General features: G+C 32.3%; 1 protein-coding gene across 5 annotated transcripts in view; it reads right to left on the bottom strand.

The window, feature by feature from the left end:
* The window catches only part of LOC139484599 (uncharacterized), a 231,826-nt gene that overhangs the window by 141,837 nt on the left and 74,912 nt on the right, over positions 1-15,077 (bottom strand). The window lies entirely within an intron of this gene.

Consider the following 15,077-nt stretch of genomic DNA (forward strand, 5'->3'; position numbering starts at 1 on the left):
TGATATGCATTTCTAACTGGTAAACTATAAGTGATAGAGACCTAGGGTCTTTTGATTTAAGATCCTTGGTCCAAAAAAATGAAAATTAGGTCAAGGTCAAAGGTCAAGGTCAAATTCTAAATTTTGATTTTGGCTTATTTTCACCTTTTTTCATTAACCTTATAAGATATCGACATTTTTTTTTTACTTAATTGTTAGTTGCGACATGTCGTAACTTATAAATTTTGGTTGCAAGGGTGCGTAAACCAAAAAAGGGAGTTTTCGCCCCTCTTATATTAAGAATTATGCGTAAAGTGATTTTACTCATGAACCATACATATTAAGGAACTAGTGTCTTTTTATTTGAGATGTTTAGTCTATGACCTTGAAATTGAGGTCAAGGTCATAGGTTAATTGGACGTTCTACATTTTGACCTTTGCTTAAAATTCATAGTTATACATCATTAAGCCATAGGAACTGACATTTTCAACTGAATTTTAATATTTTCATATCTAAATAGATCCTTATTGGTTGAAAGACCTTCAATTGTTCTTTGAACAATTGGTTTTTAATTATTATTATTTTTTTTTTTTTTTTTCTTCCGCCAACTTTTTTTTCCTTCGCTGTTTTTTTGTTTCACAAGATATCGCTTAGATATAAGGTAAATGATATCGACCAGTTAGTACGCTTCTGAAACTGACACCGCGTAACAAAAAACTGTACCTTGTAAGAGTTATCTCCCCGAACACTGTTTTTCTTGTGGCCACTACTCCTTCGCAACCGTATAAGAAACCGACAAATTTATTTTTCCAAATTGCTCGTTATATCCTTAGGATGTTCTGTTTCATTTCAACCGAAGCTATCCGGAGACTCCATATGAGAGTAATCCCCCTTTTATATATGATATCAGTGATATGCATTTCTAACTGGTAAACTATAAGTGATAGAGACCTAGGGTCTTTTGATTTAAGATCCTTGGTCCAAAAAAATGAAAATTAGGTCAAGGTCAAAGGTCAAGGTCAAATTCTAAATTTTGATTTTGGCTTATTTTCACCTTTTTTCATTAACCTTATAAGATATCGACATTTTTTTTTACTTAATTGTTAGTTGCGACATGTCGTAACTTATAAATTTTGGTTGCAAGGGTGCGTAAACCAAAAAAGGGAGTTTTCGCCCCTCTTATATTAAGAATTATGCGTAAAGTGATTTTACTCATGAACCATACATATTAAGGAACTAGTGTCTTTTTATTTGAGATGTTTAGTCTATGACCTTGAAATTGAGGTCAAGGTCATAGGTTAATTGGACGTTCTAGATTTTGACCTTTGCTTAAAATTCATAGTTATTCATCATTAAGCCATAGTAACTGACATTTTCAACTGAATTTTAATATTTTCATATCTAAATAGATCCTTATTGGTTGAAAGACCTTCAATTGTTCTTTGAACAATTGGTTTTTAATTATTATTATTATTAGGTCTTTCAACCTTTCAGGTGAAAGACCTATAGGGTTTGTTCTGATTATTAGGTCTTTCAACCTTTCAGGTGAAAGACCTATAGGGTTTGTTCTGATTATTAGGTCTTTCAACCTTTCAGGTGAAAGACCTATTGTTTTTGTTCTGATTATTATTTTTTTTTTTCTTCCGCCAAATTTTTTTTCCTTCGCTGTTTTTTTGTTTCACAAGATGTCGCTTAGATATTTGGTATATGATATCGAACAGTTAATGCGCTTCTGAAACTGACACCGCGTAACAAAAACCTTTACCTTGTAAGAGTTATCTCCCCAAACACTGTTTTTCTTGTGGCCACTACTACTTCGCAACCGTATAAGAAACCGACAAATTTATTTTTCCAAATTGCTCGTTATATCCTTAGGATGTTCTGTTTCATTTCAACGGAAGCTATCCGGAGACTCCATATGAGAGTTATCCCCCCTTTTATATATGATATCAGTGATATGCATTTCTAACTGGTAAACTATAAGTGATAGAGACCTAGGTTCTTTTGATTTAAGATCCTTGGTCCAAAAAAATGAAAATTAGGTCAAGGTCAAAGGTCAAGGTCAAATTCTGAATTTTGATTTTGGCTTATTTTCACCTTTTTTCATTAACCTTATAAGATATCGACATTTTTTTTTACTAAATTGTTAGTTGCGACATGTCGTAACTTAAAAATTTTGGTTGCGAGGATGCGTAAACAATAAAAGGGAGTTTTCGTCCCTCTTATATTAAGAATTATGCGTAAAGTGATTTTACTCATGAACCATACATATTAAGGAACTAGTGTCTTTTTATTTGAGATGTTTAGTCTATGACCTTGAAATTGAGGTCAAGGTCATAGGTTAATTGGACGTTCTAGATTTTGACCTTTGCTTAAAATTCATATTTATACATCATTAAGCCATAGGAACTGACATTTTCAACTGAATTTTAATATTTTCATATCTAAATAGATCCTTATTGGTTGAAAGACCTTCAATTGTTCTTTGAACAATTGGTTTTTAATTATTATTATTTTTTTTTTTTTTCTTCCGCCAACTTTTTTTTCCTTCGCTGTTTTTTTGTTTCACAAGATATCGCTTAGATATATGGTACATGATATCGAACAGTTAATACGCTTCTGAAACCGACACCGCGTAACAAAAAACTTTACCTTGTAAGAGTTATCTCCCCGAACACTATTTTTCTTGTGGCCACTACTCCTTCGCAACCGTATAAGAAACCGACAAATTTATTTTTCCAAATTCCTCGTTATATCCTTAGGATGTTCTGTTTCATTTCAACCGAAGCTATCCGGAGACTCCATATGAGAGTTATCCCCCCTTTTATATATGATATCAGTGATATGCATTTCTAACTGGTAAACTATAAGTGATAGAGACCTAGGGTCTTTTGATTTAAGATCCTTGGTCCAAAAAAATTAAAATTAGGTCAAGGTCAAAGGTCAAGGTCAAAATCTAAATTTTGATTTTGGCTTATTTTCACTCTTTTTCAATAACCTTATAAGATATCAACAAATTATTTTTACTTAATTGTTGGTTGCGACATGTTGTAACTTAAAATTTTTGATTGGAAGGGTGCGTAGACAATAAACGGGAGTTTTTGCCCCTCTTATATTTAGAATTATGCGTAAAGTGATATTACTCATGAAGCATACATACTACTGACCTAGGGTCTTTTGATTGAGGATCCTTGGTTTATGACCTTGAAATTGGGGTCAAGGTCATAGGTTAATTGGACGTTCTAGATTTTGACCTTTGCTCCAAATTCATATTTTCATATCATAAAGCCATAGCAACTGATATTTTCAACTGAATCTTAATATTTTCATATCAAAATAGATCCTTATTGGTTGAAAGACCTTCAATTGTTCTTTGAACAATTGGTTTTTAATTATTATTATTATTTTTTTTTTTTTTTTTTTTTTTTTTCTTCCGCCAACTTTTTTTTCCTTCGCTGTTTTTTTGTTTCACAAGATGTCGCTTAGATATTTGGTATATGATATCGCACAGTTAATGCGCTTCTGAAACTGACACCGCGTAACAAAAACCTATACCTTGTAAGAGTTATCTCCCCAAACACTGTTTTTCTTGTGGCCAATACTACTTCGCAACCGTATAAGAAACCGACAAATTTATTTTTCCAAATTGCTCGTTATATCCTTAGGATGTTCTGTTTCATTTCAACGGAAGCTATCCGGAGACTCCATATGAGAGTTATCCCCCCTTTTATATATGATATCAGTGATATGCATTTCTAACTGGTAAACTATAAGTGATAGAGACCTAGGGTCTTTTGATTTAAGATCCTTGGTCCAAAAAAATGAAAATTAGGTCAAGGTCAAAGGTCAAGGTCAAATTCTTAATTTTGATTTTGGCTTATTTTCACCTTTTTTCATTAACCTTATAAGATATCGACAATTTTTTTTTACTAAATTGTTAGTTGCGACATGTCGTAACTTATAAATTTTGGTTGCGAGGGTGCGTAAACAATAAAAGGGAGTTTTCGCCCCTCTTATATTAAGAATTATGCGTAAAGTGATTTTACTCATGAACCATACATATTAAGGAACTAGTGTCTTTTTATTTGAGATGTTTAGTCTATGACCTTGAAATTGAGGTCAAGGTCATAGGTTAATTGGACGTTCTAGATTTTGACCTTTGCTTAAAATTCATATTTATACATCATTAAGCCATAGGAACTGACATTTTCAACTGAATTTTAATATTTTCATATCTAAATAGATCCTTATTGGTTGAAAGACCTTCAATTGTTCTTTGAACAATTGGTTTTAAATTATTTTTTTTTTTCTTCCGCCAACTTTTTTTTCCTTCGCTGTTTTTTTGTTTCACAAGATATCGCTTAGATATAAGGTAAATGATATCGAACAGTTAATACGCTTTTGAAACTGACACCACGTAACAAAAAACTTTACCTTGTTAGAGTTATCTCCCCGAACACTGTTTTTCTTGTGGCCACTACTCCTTCGCAACCGTATAAGAAACCGACAAATTTATTTTTCCAAATTGCTTGTTATATCCTTAGGATGTTCTGTTTCATTTCAACCGAAGCTATTCGGAGACTCCATATGAGAGTTATCCCCCCTTTTATATATGATATCAGTGATATGCATTTCTAACTGGTAAACTATAAGTGATAGAGACCTAGGGTCTTTTGATTTAAGATCCTTGGTCCAAAAAAATGAAAATTAGGTCAAGGTCAAAGGTCAAGGTCAAATTCTAAATTTTGATTTTGGCTTATTTTCACTTATTCTCATTAACTTTATAAGATTTCGACAAATTCTTTTTACTAAATTGTTAATTGCGACATGTCGTAACATAATAATTTTGGTTGAAAGGGTGCGTAGACAATAAATGGGAGTTTTAGCCCCTATCACATCTAAAATTATGCGTAAAGTGATATAACTTATTAACCATACATATTAGAGACCAAGGGTCTTTTGATTTGAGATCCATGGTCCAAAAAAATGAAAATTAGGTCAAGGTCAAAGGTCAAGGTCATATTCTAAATTTTTGATTTTGGCTTATTTTCACTATTTTTCATTAACCTTATAAGATATCAAGAAATTATTTTTACTAAATTGTTAGTTGCAACATGTCGTTACTTAATAATTTTGGTTGAAAGGGTGCGTAGTCAATAAACAGGAGTTTTAGCCCCTATCATATCTAAAATTATGCGTAAAGTGATATAACTTTTTTACCATACATATTAGAGACCTAGGGTCTTTTGATTTGAGATCCTCAGTTTGTGACCTTGAAATTGAGGTCAAGGTCAGAGGTAAATTTGATGTTCTAGATTATGACCTTTGCTTAAAATTCATATCTATACATCATAAAGCCATAGGAACTTACATTTTAGACTGATTTTTAATATTTTAATATCAAAATAGATATTTACTGGTGGAAAGACCTTCAATTGTTCTCTGAACAATTGGTTTTTAATTATTATTATTATTAGGTCTTTCAACCTTTCAGGTGAAAGACCTATTGTTTTTGTTCTGATTATTATTATTAGGTCTTTCAACCTTTCTGTTGAAAGACCTATTGAATTCGTTCTGATTATTATTATTATTAGGTCTTTCAACCTTTCAGGTGAAAGACCTATAGGGTTTGTTCTGATTATTATTATTATTATTATTATTATTATTATTAGGTCTTTCAACCTTTCAGGTGAAAGACCTATAGGGTTTGTTCTGATTATTAGGTCTTTCAACCTTTCTGTTGAAAGACCTATTGTATTCGTTCTGATTATTATTATTATTATTATTATTTTTATTTTTTTTCTTCCGCCAACTTTTTTTTCCTTCACTGTTTTTTTGTTTCACAAGATGTCGCTTAGATATATGGTATATGATATCGAACAGTTAATGCGCTTCTGAAACTGACACCGCGTAACAAAAACCTTTACCTTGTAAGAGTTATCTCCCCGAACACTGTTTTTCTTGTGGCCACTAAGGCTTCGCAACCGTAAAAGAAAGCGACAAATTTATTTTTCCAAATTGCTTGTTATATCCTCAGGATGATCTGTTTTATTTTGACCGAAGCTATCTGGAGACTCCATATGAGAGTTATCCCCCCTTTTATATATGATATAAGTGATTTGCATTTCTAACTGGTAAACCATTATTGATAGAGACCTAGGGTCTTTAGATTTAAGATCCTTGGTCCAAAAAAATGAAAATTAGGTCAAGGTCAAAGGTCAAGGTCAAATTCTAAATTTTGATTTTTGCTTATTTTTACTTATTTTCAATTACTTTATAAGATTTCGACAAAATATTTTTACTAAATTGTTAGTTGCGACATGACGTAACTTATAAATTTTAATTGGAAGGGTGCGTAGACAATAAATGGGAGTTTTTGCCCCTCTTACATTTAGAATTATGCGTAAAGTGATATTACTCATGAACCATACATAATAAAGATCTGGGGTCTTTTGATTTGGGATTCTATGTTTATGACCTTGAAATTGAGGTCAAGGTCATAGGTTAATTGGACGTTCTAGATTTTGACCTTTGCTTAAAATTCATATTTATACATCATTAAGCCATAGGAACTGACATTTTCAACTGAATTTTAATATTTTCATATCTAAATAGATCCTTATTGGTTGAAAGACCTTCAATTGTTCTTTGAACAATTGGTTTTTAATTATTATTTTTTTTTTTTTTTTTTTTCTTCCGCCAACTTTTTTTTCCTTCGCTGTTTTTTTGTTTCACAAGATGTCGCTTAGATATTTGGTATATGATATCGAACAGTTAATGCGCTTCTGAAACTGACACCGCGTAACAAAAACCTTTACCTTGTAAGAGTTATCTCCCCGAACACTGTTTTTCTTGTGGCCACTACTACTTCGCAACCGTATAAGAAACCGACAAATTTATTTTTCCAAATTGCTCGTTATATCCTTAGGATGTTCTGTTTCATTTCAACGGAAGCTATCCGGAGACTCCATATGAGAGTTATCCCCCCTTTTATATATGATATCAGTGATATGCATTTCTAACTGGTAAACTATAAGTGATAGAGACCTAGGGTCTTTTGATTTAAGATCCTTGGTCCAAAAAAATGAAAATTAGGTCAAGGTCAAAGGTCAAGGTCAAATTCTTAATTTTGATTTTGGCTTATTTTCACCTTTTTTCATAAACCTTATAAGATATCGACATTTTTTTTTTACTAAATTGTTAGTTGCGACATGTCGTAACTTATAAATTTTGGTTGCGAGGGTGCGTAAACAATAAAAGGGAGTTTTCGCCCCTCTTATATTAAGAATTATGCGTAAAGTGATTTTACTCATGAACCATACATATTTAGGAACTAGTGTCTTTTGATTCGAGATGTTTAGTCTATGACCTTGAAATTGAGGTCAAGGTCATAGGTTAATTGGACGTTCTAGATTTTGACCTTTGCTTAAAATTCATATTTATACATCATTAAGCCATAGGAACTGACATTTTCAACTGAATTTTAATATTTTCATATCTAAATAGATCCTTATTGGTTGAAAGACCTTCAATTGTTCTTTGAACAATTGGTTTTTAATTATTATTATTTTTTTATTTTTTTTTCTTCCGCCAACTTTTTTTTCCTTCGCTGTTTTTTTGTTTCACAAGATGTCGCTTAGATATATGGCATATGATATCGAAGCGTTAGTACGCTTCTGAAACTGACACCGCGTAACAAAAAACTTTACCTTGTAAGAGTTATCTCCCCGAACACTGTTTTTCTTGTGGCCACTACTCCTTCGCAACCGTAAAAGATTACGACAAATTTATTTTTCCAAATTGCTCGTTATATCCTCAGGATGTTCTGTTTCATTTTGACCGAAGCTATACGGAGACTCCATATGAGAGTTATCCCCCCTTTTATATATGATATAAGTGATATGCATTTCTAACTGGTAAACCATAAGTGATAGAGACCTAGGGTCTTTAGATTTAAGATACTTGGTCCAAAAAAATGAAAATTAGGTCAAGGTCAAAGGTCAAGGTCAAATTTTAGATTTTGATTTTGGCTTATTTTTACTTTATTTCATTAACTTTATAAGGTTTCGACAAATTATCTTTACTTAATTGTTAGTTGCGACATGTCGTAACTTAAAAAATTTGATTGGAAGGGTGCGTAGACAATAAATGAGAGTTTTTGCCCCTTTTATATTTAGAATTATGCGTAAAGTGATATTGCTCATAAACCATACATAATACAGACCTAGGGTCTCTTGATTTGGGATCCTTGGTGTATGACCTTGAAATTGAGGTCAAGGTCATAGGTTAATTGGAGGTTCTAGATTTTGACCTTTGATTGAAATTCATATTTTTATATCATAAAGCCATAGAAACTGACATTTTCAACTGAATCTTAATATTTTCATTTCAAAATAGATCCTTATTGGTTGAAAGACCTTCAATTGTTCTTTGAACAATTGGTTTTTAATTATTATTTTTTTTTTCTTCCGCCAACTTTTTGTTCCTTCACTGTTTTTTTGTTTCGCAAGATGTCGCTAAGATATATGGGATATGATATCGAACAGTTAATACGCTTCTGAAACTGACACCGCGTAACAAAAAACTTTACCTCGTAAGAGTTATCTCCACGAACACTGTTTTTCTTGTTATCTCTAAGGCTTCGCAACCGTATAAGAAACCGACAAATTTATTTTTCCAAATTGCTCGTTATATCCTCAGGATGTTCTGTTTTATTTTGACCGAAGCTATCCGGAGACTCCATATGAGCGTTATCCCCCCTTTTGTATATGATATAGGTGATATGCATTTCTAACTGGTAAACCATAAGTGATAGAGACCCAGGGTCTTTTGATTTAAGATCCTTGGTCCAAAAAAATGAAAATTAGGTCAAGGTCAAAGGTCAAGGTCAAATTCTAAATTTTGATTTTGGCTTATTTTCACTTATTTTCATTAACTTTATAAGATTTCGACAAATTATTTTTACTAAATTGTTGGTTGCGACATGTCGTAACTTATAAATTTTGATTGGAAGGGTGCGTAGACAATAAATGGGAGTTTTTGCCCCTCTTATATTTAGAATTATGTGTAAAGTGATATTACTCATGAACCATACATAATACTGACCTAGGGTCTTTTGATTTGGGATCCTTAGTTTATGACCTTGAAATTGAGGCCAAGGTCATAGGTAAATTGTACGTTTTAGATTTTGACCTTTGCTCGAAATTCATATTTTTATATCATAAAGACATAGCAACTGACATTTTCAACTGAATCTTAATATTTTCATTTCAAAATAGATCCTTATTGGTTGAAAGACCTTCAATTGTTCTTTGAACAATTGGTTTTTAATTATTATTATTATTTTTATTTTTTTTCTTCCGCCAACTTTTTTTTCCTTCGCTGTTTTTTTGTTTCACAAGATGTCGCTTAGATATTTGGTATATTATATTGAACAGTTAATACGCTTCTGAAATTGACACCGCGTAACAAAAACCTTTACCTTGTAAGAGTTATCTCCCCGAACACTGTTTTTCTTGTGGCCACTAAGGCTTCGCAACCATATAAGAAACCGACAAATTTATTTTTCCAAATTGCTCGTTATATCCTCAGGATGTTCTGTTTCATTTTGACCGAAGCTATCCGGAGACTCCATATGAGAGCTATCCCCCCTTTTATATATGATATAAGTGATATGCATTTCTAACTGGTAAACCATAAGTGATAGAGACCTAGGGTCTTTTGATTTTAGATCCTTGGTCCAAAAAAATGAAAATTAGGTCAAGGTCAAAGGTCAAGGTCAAATTTAAAATTTTGATTTTTGCTTATTTTCACTTATTTTCAATTACTTAATAAGATTTCGACAAATTATTTTTACTAAATTGTTAGTTGCGACATGTCGTTACTTATAAATTTTGGTTACAAGGGTGCGTAGACAATAAATGGGAGTTTTCGCCCCTCTTATATTTAGAATTATGCGTAAAGTGATATTACTCATGAACCATACATAATACAGACCTAGGGTCTTTTGATTTGGGATCCTATGTTTATGACCTTGAAATTGAGGTCAAAGTCATAGGTAAATTGGACGTTCTAGATTTTGACCTTTGGTCGAAATTCATTTTTATACATCATAAAGCCATAGGAACTGACATTTTCAACTGAATCTTTATATTTTCATATCAAAATACATCCTTATTGGTTGAAAGACCTTCAATTGTTCTTTGAACAATTGGTTTTTAATTATTATTAGGTCTTTCAACCTTTCTGTTGAAAGACCTATTGTATTCGTTCTGATTATTATTATTATTATTAGGTCTTTCAACCTTTCAGGTGAAAGACCTATAGGGTTTGTTCTGATTATTAGGTCTTTCAACCTTTCAGGTGAAAGACCTATTGTATTTGTTCTGATTATTATTATTATTATTATTATTATTTTTTTTTTTTTTTTTTTTCTTCCGCCTAAATTTTTTTCTTGCGTAGTACTGATGTTTCAAAAGATGTCGCTTAGATATTTAGAATATGATGTTGTATAGTTTATACGCTTTAAAAATTTACAACTGCGTAACAAAATACTTTACGTTGTAAGAGTTATCTCCCCAAACACTGTTTTTCTTGTGGCCACTACTCCTTCGCAACCGTAAAAGATTACTACAAATTTATTTTACCAAATTGCTCGTTACATCTTAAGGATTAGGATATTCATTTGGACCGAAGCTTTACGGAGACTCCATATGAGAGTTATTCCCCTTTTTCATTTGAATTAAGTGATATGCATGTCTAACTGGTAAACCATAAGTGATAGAGACCAAGGGTCTTTAGATTTGAGGTCCTTAGTAAAAAAAAATGAAAATTAGGTCAAGGTCAAAGGTCAAGGTCATATTCGAAATTTTGATTTTGGCTTATTTTCACTCATTTTCATTCATCTTATAAAATATTGACAAATTATTTTTACAAAATTGATAGTTGCGACATGTCGTAACTTATAAGTTTTGTTTGCAAGGGTGTGTAGACAATAAACGGGAGTTTTCGCCCCTCTTATATTTAGAATTATGCGTAAAGTGATATTACTCATGAACCATACATATTAAGGAACTAGTGTCTTTTGATTCGAGATGTTTAGTCTATGACCTTGAAATTGAGGTCAAGGTCAAAGGTTAATTGGACGTTCTAGATTTTGACCTTTGCTTTAAATTCATATTTATACATCATAAAGCCATAGGAACTGACATTTTTAACTGAATTTTAATATTTTCATATCAAAATAGATCTTTATTAGTTGAAAGACCTTCAATTGTTCTTTGAACAATTGGTTTTTAATTATTATTATTATTATCTTTTTTTTTTTTCTTCCGCCAACTTTTTTTTCCTTCGCTGTTTTTTTGTTTCACAAGATATCGCTTAGATATAAGGTAAATGATATCGAACAGTTAATACGCTTCTGAAACTGACACCGCGTAACAAAAAACTTTACCTTGTAAGAGTTATCTCCCCGAACACTGTTTTTCTTGTGGCCACTACTCCTTCGCGACCGTATAAGAAACCAACAAATTTATTTATCCAAGTTGCTCGTTATATCCTTAGGATGTTCTGTTTCATTTCAACCGAAGCTATGCGGAGACTCCATATGAGAGTTATCCCCCCTTTTATATATGATATCAGTGATATGCATTTCTAACTGGTAAACTATAAGTGATAGAGACCTAGGGTCTTTTGATTTAAGATCCTTGGTCCAAAAAAATGAAAATTAGGTCAAGGTCAAAGGTCAAGGTCAAATTCTAAATTTCGATTTTGGCTTATTTTCACTTATTCTCATTAACTCTATAAGATTTCGACAAATTCTTTTTATTAAATTGTTAGTTGCGACATGTCGTAACTTAACATTTTTGATTGGAAGGGTGCGTAGACAATAAACGGGAGTTTTTGCCCCTCTTATATTTAGAATTATGCATAAAGTGATATATTACTCATGAACCATACATACTACTGACCTAGGGTCTTTTGATTTGGGATCCTTGGTTTATGACCTTGAAATTGGGGTCAAGGTCATAGGTTAATTGGACGTTCTAGATTTTGACCTTTGCTCCAAATTCATATTTTCATATCATAAAGCCATAGCAACTGACATTTTCAACTGAATCTTAATATTTTCATATCAAAATAGATCCTTATTGGTTGAAAGACCTTCAATTGTTCTTTGAACAATTGGTTTTTAATTATTATTATTATTATTAAGGTCTTTCCTTTTTCTATAAGGAAAGACCTTACTGTATTTCTTCTGTTTATTATTAAGGTCTTTCCTTTTTCTATAAGGAAAGACCTTACTGTATTTCTTCTGTTTATTATTAGGTCTTTCCACTTTTCTGTGGAAAGACCTATTGTTTTTCTTCTGATTATTTTTTTTTTTTCTTCCGCCTAATTTTGTTCTTGCGATAAACATATGTTTCGCAATATGTCGCTTAGATATTTTGTATATGATATCGAACAGTTTATGCGCTTTTGAAATTTACCCTGCGTAAACGAATACTTTTCTTTGTAGGAGTTATCTCCCCAAACACTGTTTTCCTTGTTATGGCATCTCCTTCGCAACCGTTAAAGATTATGACAAATTTATTTTACAAAATTGTTCGTTACATCCTCAGTAATTTTTGGCGTATTTGGATCGAAGCGATTCGAAGAAATTTTATAGGAGTTATCTATCTTTTCGGAATAAATTTGTCGGTATGTTTTTTTAACTCATAAACCGTTAACCGTATAACCCTGGAATGTTTTTATTTGAGTCCCCTGATTCCTAACTTAGAAAATTAGGTCAAGGTCAAAGATCAAGGTCATATTTTAGATTTTCATATGTCTTTGATTTCCCTATAACTCTTGAACGGTTATAGATACAAAAAAATTAAGCAGTGAAAAATGCTTGGTACTTCAAGGGGCAACTTTTTTTTACATTATGACTATATTGATTTTACCATCATGTAAGGGACATAACTCCCATCGATGGTTTTTAAAAGGCCATTTTTAGGCAAAACTCTTAAACAAAAGGTCCTTGACCCATAGGGTCTTTTGCAATGACCTTGTGGAGCAATGACCTTGACGAAGGTTACAAGGTCAAAGGTCAAGGTCATCAAATTATGTGGTTTTGGCACTATTTAAACAGTTTTATGTGTGTTTGAATTTCAACCAACCAACCAACATACCAACCAACCAACCAACCAACCAACCAACCGACCAATCAATCAATCAATCATGATCATGATCAATCAACCAATAATGATCATGATCAATCAATCAATCATGTTTCCGTCTCATGTGTTTCTTATAGGGTTCAACCAACCAACCAACCAACCAACCAATCAACCAATCAATCAATCAATCAATCATGATCATGATCAACCAATCATGTTTCCGTCTCATGTGTTTAATATAGGGTCCAAGATCTTCTTTGTGTCTTTTTCCGTGTTTCAATTGACCCTATCCAATGTGTTTAACCAACCAACCAACCAACCAACTAATCAATCAATCAATCAATCAATCAATCAATCAATCAATCAATCATGATCATGATCAATCAATCATGTTTCCGTCTCATGTGTTTAATATAGGGTCCAAGATCTTCTTTGTTTCTTTTTCCGTGTTTCAATTGACCCTATCCAACGTGTTTAACCAACCAACCAATCAACTAATCAATTAATCAATCAATCAACTAATCAATCAATCATGATCATGATCAATCAATCATGTTTCCGTCTCATGTGTTTAATATAGGGTCCAATATCTTCTTTGTTTCTTTTTCCGTGTTTCAATTGACCCTATCCAACGTGTTTAACCAACCAACCAACCAACTAATCAATTAATCAATCAATCAACTAATCAATCAATCATGATCATGATCAATCAATCATGTTTCCGTCTCATGTGTTTAATATAGGGTCCAAGATCTTCTTTGTTTCTTTTTCCGTGTTTCAATTGACCCTATCCAACGTGTTTAACCAACCAACCAATCAACCAACCAACCAACCAACTAACCAACTTATCAATCAATCAATCAATCAATCAATCAATCAATCTGTATGACTGTTTAATCATGACAGTTTATTGAAGGAACAAACTCTCAATTATTCAAGAAAAATTGAAATTTAATATTGTTCTTACGTCACTTCTGAAAAAAAAATCCACATGTTCTCTGAAACTACAAGAACAATCGACCTCAAAATTTGCAGTCAGCAGGGCATACATGTACTTAACGTTTATAAAAAAACTTGGTGCAGATATCTCTCAAAGCTTTTCCTAGAGAAAAGAAATGGCAATGCCGTAAAAATAGCTTGCTAGGTCCGTAAATCTCAGTAAAAACCTACAATAAAATGTCCGCTCCGAGTTTGAAATACTAATCTGTGTTACAAACAGGTGCTGAAAAATGTACATTATCAGAAAATAATCAATAAATGTGTTTTAAAGTTACACCGGATCAATTAAATCCAAAACATGCACTACTTGTAAACTGTCATCAAAATGTCAATTTCCTACAATGACAAAAGAAATTACATTGTGTACATTCCATCTCTATAGATGTTGTCTGTTTAACGTCCCCACCTAAAAAGAAATAAAAAGACTATCTTTTCGTTATTATAAACCCGTGTCACGTGATGTGGCGCGCGCGCTGTACCTAAAATAAAAGAAAAACTTTCCAAACTAAACATGAAACTTCTCTGGTAACAATAATATAGACCCCATACAGAAACAAACAAACAAACAAACAAACAAACAAACACACCCCAATTCAATTAATTTTACAGGGGGAAAGACCCCCTACAATTGCTTTTTTAAAGCAATTGATTTATATTTATTATTATTATTCTTTTTCCGCCAAACTTTGACGAAGTTAGCAGCCTAAACCGTAAGACGTGTCGCTTTCATGTTCTCACTTTGTATCGGTGTCATGAATACCTATCCAGAACTCACCCTGTTAGTCGAAATATTTTGTCGGTTCGGAGTAATCCCTCCGAAACCAAAAAACCTTGTTATCGTTCCAACACCGTAACCGTAATAGATAGAAAAAAAATGAAGGGTGAAATTTGTTCAGGACCAGACCCCGGTTCTTCGTTACATTTGATTCGAAAAGATT

The sequence above is a fragment of the Mytilus edulis genome, chromosome 8 (genome assembly GCF_963676685.1).
Source record: "Mytilus edulis chromosome 8, xbMytEdul2.2, whole genome shotgun sequence".
Lineage (NCBI taxonomy): Eukaryota > Metazoa > Mollusca > Bivalvia > Mytilida > Mytilidae > Mytilus > Mytilus edulis.